The sequence below is a fragment of the Propithecus coquereli genome, unplaced genomic scaffold, assembly GCF_000956105.1.
Source record: "Propithecus coquereli isolate 6110/MARCELLA unplaced genomic scaffold, Pcoq_1.0 Scaffold300, whole genome shotgun sequence".
Classification (NCBI taxonomy): domain Eukaryota; kingdom Metazoa; phylum Chordata; class Mammalia; order Primates; family Indriidae; genus Propithecus; species Propithecus coquereli.
Genome location: NW_012148620.1, coordinates 283,902 through 292,535, shown reverse-complemented (window position 1 = coordinate 292,535; position 8,634 = coordinate 283,902). Strand labels below are relative to the sequence as shown.

Sequence of the window (8,634 nt, the reverse complement as noted above, 5' to 3'; positions counted from 1 at the left end):
CTACCATTTCTCAGGTCAGAGGGACGGCTTTAGTGAAACATCTGCTGGCCAACGCCGAAACCCTAATGGCGTCCTTTTTCTTTTAAGGGAGGCCTCGTGTGGTCCGGTCAGACCTGCTTTCCAATCCTGACTCTCCCACTTGCTAGTGTCCACGGGCAGAATTTCTCTACTGGTCCATGACTCGGTTTTCAGGTGTAAAATGGGCCTCAACAGTATTTCCCTCCTGAGAAATTGTGAGAATTAAATGAAAACAATGTTTTGCCACTTACCATGTACCTACCCCTTGGTCAAAGACCTGCCCAGAACACCAGATTCTCATCAAATATTGGCCAGAAGTATTACTATTTAGATACAACGTGAACCGTTGTGACCAGAGAAAGCATTTAAGGGTGTGTGCCAGGGAGGGGGAGGGGGAGAGGGGGCGGGAAGGAGGAAACACCCTTTCTAGGAGGTCAGAGAGGTTGGATTCGTTTCTAGGAGGTCAGAGAGGTTGGATTCGGGAGCACGCGCCCACAGCGGCGTCTGGGGCCCGTTACCCGCTCTCAGAGGTGCAACTGTGGTGACATTTGCTCAGGCGCTGCCTGCGCCTGCACAAGCAGGAGCCGCTGCCAACGTTCCGCCTGTCGGCACCTGGGTAGGACAGCCTGTTTCCAGCCAGCTGACACCCTGGAGGTGCCAAGGATCCTTTACTGATTTGAAATTTGTCCTCTTGGACAGTGACCTATTGTGGCAGCATGGGCAGACCTTCCCTTCCTATGAGTCTCGTTTTTGCCTCAGGTCTTGCCTTTTAACATTTTCAACCTGAGTTTGACCCGAGACTTGCAGCCAGGGGGACCTTCTGATGACAGCACATCACTCTTTTGCTGCATGGCAGTGCCAGGGCTGGAATCAGGGCCCTGGGGGAACCAGACCCCTCCGCCTTGCAGAGGCGAACTGTCTCCCTCCGCCAAAGCTACACAGTCATGCTTCTCCCTGGGTTGGGAGGAGGAGATCTGCTTTTATCAGGGCATCAACACAACCCTAGCTCTCAAAATCAGCACTCGCTTCCCTAGCGAGGCTGGTCAGTAGTTTATCTGCCCCTACCTGTTCTGCCTAGTCGGTACAACTTTAGGAGAAATCAGGCTGAGGACCTAGGAAGCACTGATCAAGCCACTTTCTGTGCGAGGCACTGGGCACACAGTAAGTGGCTCTGCCTCTCACCAGCTGTGTGACCTTGGGAAAATGACTTCTCTGTGTCCCAATATCCTCATCTGCAGATTTGAAGTAATAGATGCAGGAACATCTCACCTTAAGCATTATGTGTTAATACAGAGAAAGTACTTAGCACAGCACTTGGCACATGGAAGGCACTCGGTTAATATCAGCGAGGATGATGGTGGCGAACGGAATGATCGTGATCTCTGCCCAGACTTCTTATCCCACACAGAATTCAGGGCAGGCTCTTCAACTACCAACTCAGCTGGCGGTTGTCCCTGTTTGCCAGCACTTCCGTAAGGGAGTTTGAAGGACTCAGTTCCTTTTTGTTCTGGTCTGTCTGCTCCCCCAGGCTCCTTGCCCCACCTGAAACTCTCTACTGTGTGATATTTTGAATACATAGTATGGTTATTTTTGGGCTTAAGAATTCACATAACTTGCTCAGTGCAAGAAAGCACAATTTATAATTCAGATTGTTCAACAGTCACAAACTTTTCCTACCCCAGGCAGATCCACTTGTCTTTTATTAGTGGGGGTGGGAGGAGAGGGAGGGAGCTGGGTTAGGTATAAAAGCAATGAAAAACAAAAACAGGAAACAACCAATTAATCAGCCAAACAAAAAACACCCAGGACAAAGCTCTTGGTCTCTCCATTTCTGTTTAATATTGGGAAATATTCTTTACACACCATTTCAAGAGTGTGTAAAGAAGTAGGAAACATTACTGATGGACTTCAGGGTGTAAAAGTATCACTTTTAAGGGTGGCTAGTTGAATTTTTGGTTTTGTTTTACGTAAGTTTTTTTTTTTTTTTTTTAAGTTTATAGCATCTTCCAATTTTAGTTCACATCAGGATTACAATCAAAGCCATGGATGATGTTTGATTTTGCAGGGAGATTTTACCGCAGCCTAAAGCTGGTGATGCTGTAGCACTGCTTCTCAGACTGGAGCACGCAGCAGAAACACCCCTGGAGGCCTTGCTGAAACAGCCTGCAGCCCCCACCCCAGAGCGGGAGATTCAGTAGGTCCGGGAGGGGCCTGAGAATTGGCATTTCTAACAAGTTCCCAGGTGATGAAGCCGCAGGCTGCGCCCCACACCCAGAGACCCACCAAGTAGAGGAAACAAAAATCTCCCTGTGGCCTGGGGCTGTCAACTTCAGGGGACCCGCTCTGGCCCCATCTCATTATGTGGAGGGGAAGCACCATCTGGAAATCACCCAGGCATTTGCAATTCTAATTCCCGATCCTACTTCTTCAATTTGTACCTTCTAATTATTTAAAATTAAAACACTGTAAATTTATCTATCCTTGGAAAAAATATAATGGTTTATTCCTGCTGAGTTTTGTCATGCATTATACATTCTGTTTTTGAATTGCACCAATTTCTAATTACAAATGAGCCAGTGGAAGCATATTTCTACTTAGAAACACTGAATCCATAATCATTTACAGCTTGGTTTCTTTGGCGGGTTCCTAGATGGTTTCAAGGCCACCCCTCACCCTGGGCATTCTCCGAAGTCTGTTTGTGGAGTGCTGAGCCCAGCCTGTATCAGTTAGGAAGTGGTCACCACGGGGAGCTAAAAGCAGTTCCAAAAACTTATTAGTGGGACACCTGGCTGTCATCCCCTCACCCCACACAGGCGACAGGGCACGGATACTCTATTTTCCTGAGGATGAAGACATCTGCTTCTCCCAGAACAGACCTGAACCGCAGGGTCACACTTGCCTTTCAGTAGTATGAACTCTGCTAAAATCTATTTTCTGCAGAACAGGAAAGAACAACCCTGAACTTGGTGCCTCCCCCAGGGCTGACAGAAAGCTTGGCTGGAGTGGAGGGCTGGGCTGCCATTAAGGCCAGGGAATGGGGTCTTGATCAGGGAAGGAAGAGGCTGGGTTGTCTTAGTCCTAACATCCTCCTGAATAACCAAGTGGCCTCCAGCTTTGATAACTTGTAACTTTAAACAAATTGGGAAAATAGTCTTTCTTACAAGGGTCTGGCTGCAGCTGGCAAACCAGGTGCATGAAACATTCATGTGAGACTCAGGCAGGAGGGCAGGCCATCAACAATCACTGTCTATGCACAGTTAACATGGACCCAGCCATGGGGAGAGGCACTTCTGGACAAAGGTCATGTCAGGAGGAAAATAGCACCAACATGTTAGTTCACGGCAGAGGGAAACTGAGTCCTTTTTTGTCTTCCTCAGCGCTCCCCCCAACCCCATATCTGTCTTAGTAAAGAGACTATAATGTAACAAACTCCCAAATATATGTAGATTGCAGCAACCTGTCCAAGGTGCCACTACGACTTTCAGAGCTTCGGTGTTAATCCAAAAAGCAAAACACATCCCATTGCCCATGGTGAGGAGTAAGCGTGCCAAGTTCGTGTTAGTCTACTCCAGCCATGTGGCTGAGGTCGGCTTTAAGTGGCTTGTCCCAGAGAGTGTGCAGTTCCCAACGGCCGAATCGAGAACACAATCTGCCAAATGACTTCCACGTGTGCTGGGATGAGCTGTAATTGTTTTCCCCTCTAACAAGAGGATTGAACTAAATGATCTCATGTCCCTCTGAGTCTACCCTTAGAGATGGTAACTACAGAAATCAGCTGTTTTGGAGTTTCACTCCCACCCTGGGTTAGCAAGCACTGGCTTGGGTCATGAGAGTCACAGCAGTGCTGCTGAGGTCTGAAGGATAGCTCTACTCTACTCAAAGCTTTCTTGGTTTTCTGGATTCTACACCAGCGAGCACGGTTTCCAGTGAGCATTACCAAGTAAACAGGTGAGAATGGCATCCTCCTTTACGTACAACGGACCAATTTGGGCCTCAAAAGAGTAAGACCCCATTGTTTCAAGCATAAGCATATCTTTTGAAGGCTGGGAGGTGGGTAAGAGCAGCCGGACATTAAAGAAAAGACCACCTTTCTGATAACTACAGAAGGTAACGCGGTTGTTAATGAGCTAGATTTAACCATCCCACAACGTATAGACGGTGGTCACCCCTTATCCGAGGTATTGCTGTCCAAGGTTTCAGTCACCAGAGATCCATCTCGGTCCAAAAAGATTAAATGGAAAATTCCAAAAATACACAATTGATAAGTTTTAAATAGTCTGGGTAGCATGATGAAATCTCGCAGTCCCTGCCGGGGACACGAGTGATCCCTTTGGTGTATTCACACGTGTGGATGCCACCTGCCTGTTAGTCACTTGGTGGCCACCTAGGTTATCAGATCCACTGTTGCTGTGTGGCAGGGCTTGTGTTCAAGGAATCTTATTTTACTTAATAATGGCAAGAGTAGTGATGTTGGCAATTCGGATATGCCAAAGAGAAGCCATAAAGTGGTGAAAGTTCTCAACTTAAGTATAAAAAAAAGAACGTTGCTGACGTTGCTAAGATCTATGGTAAGAAGGAATCTTCTATCCCTGAAATTATGAAGGAGGAAAAAAAAAATCCCTGCTAGTTTTGCTGTTGCACCTCAAACTGCAAAAGTTAAGGCCACAGTGCCAAGTGCTCAGTTAAGACGGAAAAGGCATTCCATTTGCGGGTGGAAGACGTGAACAGAACTGACGGTAACTGGGTTTGGTACTACTAAGGTTTCGGGAATCCCCTGGGTGCCTTTGAATGTACTCCATGCCCCCACTGAGAAGGGGGGATACCGTAGTGATATTTAGCCAGAAGTAGAAAAAGAATAAGAAAATGGTTAACAGAGATGGTTTGGTGTAATAGGAAAAGCACTGTGTTTTTAAAAAAGTTTTCTCAGGAGGTCTGAGTCCTTCTGGGGGATTCTCGCTCTGACTGTCCTGATGTGTATGTGTGTGGGGACAGGGGAATGCCGTTTACGGGCTGGGATCGTCTGTGACTCTGCATCTCCCTTCTTTGCCTCCTTCCCAGGGACTCACTCTCTGAGATATTTTCGCCTGGGCATTTCGGATCCTGGCCAGGGGCTACTGAGTTTATTTCAGTTGGCTACGTGGACTCTCACCCTATCACCACGTATGACAGTATCACCCGGCAGAAGGAGCCAAAGGTCCCGTGGACAGCGGAGAACCTCCCGCCTGCTCAATGGGAGAGGTACACGCAGCTGCTGAGGGGCTGGCAGCATGCGTCCCTGGTGGAACTGAAGAACCTGCAGAGGCACTACAGCCACTCAGGTGTGAATGTGGCAGACAGAATGCTGTCCCCACCAGCCCCCACCCAGCAGACGGGACCTTGGGCTGACCTCCGACGAGAGCAGCTGCTGACTTACACTTGCCGTGGCTTCTGGCAAAGGCTTTTTGGCTTCTGGCAAAGCCTGGGAAGCCGGGTTGGTGAGTTCGTGCCTCCCATCTGCCCTGTGCCTCTTCCCAGTGGTCCGTCTCCTCCCCAGGAGCCCTCTGCCTGCCAGCCCTCCCGGCCCCGCCCACCCCCATCCCATTCCCATTCAGGCTCTGACAGGCGACTTCTCCTTTCCCTTCCTAAGCCTGCCCAGTCTGTGCTCACTTCCTGGTGGCCAGGCTCAGTGACCTGCTCGCTTAGCATAATGACATTAACTTTCCCAGGGATATTTCTGGCTCCTGCCTCTCTCTCCCTCCTCCACCACGCTCAGAATAGCCACAGTGTTTATCAATTAATCATTCCCATGGTAGGATAACTCCCCAAGGCAGGAATTCTCTTGTTCCTTTGGGATGCGGTAGGTACTCTGCAGATACCTGTTGACAGGCGGGCTTCCATAAGGGGGACCTCCTGGGGACTCAGCGATGCCATGGCAGGCCTGTGGGGGGACGTCTTAGGGCAGAGGATGCTTCCAGGCCTGAGAGCCCGCACGGTCCCTGTGCAGACCCTTTCCGGCTCGCGTGTGTGTTCCAGGGCTTCACACTTACCAGAGAATGATTGGCTGTGAGTTGCCGGAGGACGGAAGCGCCACGGGATGTCTCCAGTACGCATATGACGGACAGGATCTCCTAGTCTTCAATAAAGACGCCCTCTCTTGGATAGCTGTAGACAACGTGGCCCGCGTCACCAAGCAGGCGTGGGAGGCCAATCAGCATGAGTTACAGTATCAAAAGAATTGGCTGGAAGAAGAATGCATTGCCTGGCTAAAGACATTCCTGGAGTATGGCAGTGACACCCTCCAAAGAACAGGTAAAGAGAAGGGAGAAGGCTGCGCCCGCATCCCCGAACTGCGGGTTTTGTACACAACTTCCATAGCCACCCTACCCTAAAGTCCACGTCTTTAGTTGGACTACTGTGATCTGTAACTCCCCTTGAGAATGTTCCCTGGTTACTTTTTAGCAACGTCTTGACCAGATTTAGCAATTTCACTCGTCTTGACGGAGTGGAGTGACTCCAAGGGCACCTCCTTTTGGGGGCTCCAGCGAGGCGAACCCTTGCATCTCCTGTCAATAATCAGCTGGGAAATGCTTTGGGAGGTGGAGCAATTCTCATAACTGGTTTAGTAATGAAGGGCTCTCGCATGATTCAATTGTTCAACTTTTAATTAATACAGAACTTTTTATTTTTGATCTTATTACTCAAAATGAGTGATGTATTATGCCACAGGAAGCTCCTGGACACATGCACCTTCAGTGGAAGGGCTTCCGAGCTGTGGTGGGCAGTAGGGGAGGCGTCTGGGCCAGTCATGAACATGGACTATCTGCCTGTAAGCACAGGTGGTGGAGGCAGATGACTAGTTTGAGATTCTCCTCTCCCACTCACAGCTGAATAACTATCTTGATCTTTGGGAACACAGGTATCAGAAACCTATTAAAACTGGTGTAAACACAAAGTGGGAAGCTATTTGAAAGGCAGGAATCAGGGCAGTGTGGGGACCCGAGAAATCAAAACCAAGATTTGAATGGCTTTCTCTGTGAGGCGGGGCCGTGGCTACTAGCACAAAGCTCATATCCTCAGATTTTCACCATTGCAGAAGAATGGGCTTCTCCCCGCACCCAATAAAAAAGTCACAGGAGGACTGTGACTGGCCTGCGTTGGGTCATGTGTCACCTTTGGGACCAACCATTGTGACCACCAGGATAAGCATCTAAGACTGGCTGTGGCTAACAGAGTCCTAGCAAGAATGAAATGGCACACTCAGAATGGTTTCAGTGAATTCGACAAAGGGATCACCTATAGAAGAATGATCAGGATTGAGGAAACCAGTAAGGGATGGTGAAGTATCCAGAGCCCTACAACAGTGGGAAGCCATCATCCCCCTAGATCTGAAGGGCAAGAGCAGGGGGTATGTACCAGAGCCCAGCAAGAGCTGCCACCTGGGCAGAAGATCCCACTAGAGCAAGCCATGGAGGAACATGGTCAATGGCAGGTCTGCAGGGAAGTGGTTGGGGAATTGGGGGACACAACCCCAACCTCTCCTCCAGCTCTTGGATCTGTCGCTGAGGATGCTTACTTAACACAGTGGCCAAACCCAACCGGAGGCCAGGGGGTGCCCTATGGGTGAGTCTGATGTGTACAGCCCCCTGGGCATGGAACAGGACACAGGCCAGAGATCTGGGGGCTCACAGCCAGAGCCTAACCAGGACACAGTTTGGTGACGGTCGGGCAGGAGAATGAAGATTGGTACCTCGTAACAGAAGCACATGCTGGAGTGGGATGGAGAGATTTTCCAAAAGATGCTGTGTGTGTGGCTGGAGGGGGGTTTCTATTATCAGAAAACATGAGGCCAAAAAGGCAATAATCTTGACTAAAACAAATAGGTGTGATAATGCCTCCCACGCAGAAAATGAAATGAAATAATGTATACAAAAGTACTGTATAAACTGTAGGGCTCTGTTCCCTTTTTCATAAGGACATTAGTCATTCGGGTTGGGGCCCACCTACTTCAGTATGACCTCTCCCTAACTAATCACATCTGCACCAACCCTACTTCCAAATGAGGTCACATTCTGAGGTACCGGGGGCTAGGACTTAAACATGAATTATGGGGGGACACAATTCAACCCCTACGACACTTCTACCCAACCACCTCTGTAGGCTCCCCTCAGGCCACCAGGGCTCCTCTCACTCCAGTGGATCCTCTAGCAGTTCACAAATCGAGACGACCAAATGAACTCGCCCCACGGTGAGACTGACTGGTCGTTCACCTTGGCTCACTCTCCGTCAGAGGAGTTGAGTCCAGTGAGTCTGTGGAATTTGGGATGGCTCGGGGGTTATGGGGAGGGGGCAGGTGTGCTTCCTTTAAATCACAACATTTAGTTGTCTTCCAGGTATAAGGCTCACCCCCCACCCCAACCCCTGCAGGACAGGACAGGGAACAGTGCTCCTGGCCTTCAGCTGCCATCCCTGACGGGGAAGGAGCCGCCCAGGGCTCTGCCTTCCCACCAGCCTCTCCAGAGCTGCGGCGTCTGGCGCTGCCCTCTTTGGTTCTTGGAACCGGAGGGGAGATGCTGATGCCCTTCAGTAGGTGAAGTATCAGTCCAGACCCCGGGACCCCAGGGTCTCCTGGATGTGAGA

General features: G+C 49.7%; 1 pseudogene; it reads left to right on the top strand.

Moving 5' to 3' along the window:
• Nucleotides 1-1,369: 1,369 nt before the first annotated feature.
• Nucleotides 1,370-6,386, top strand: LOC105814614 (annotated as a pseudogene).
• The last annotated feature ends 2,248 nt before the right edge of the window (nt 6,387-8,634 follow it).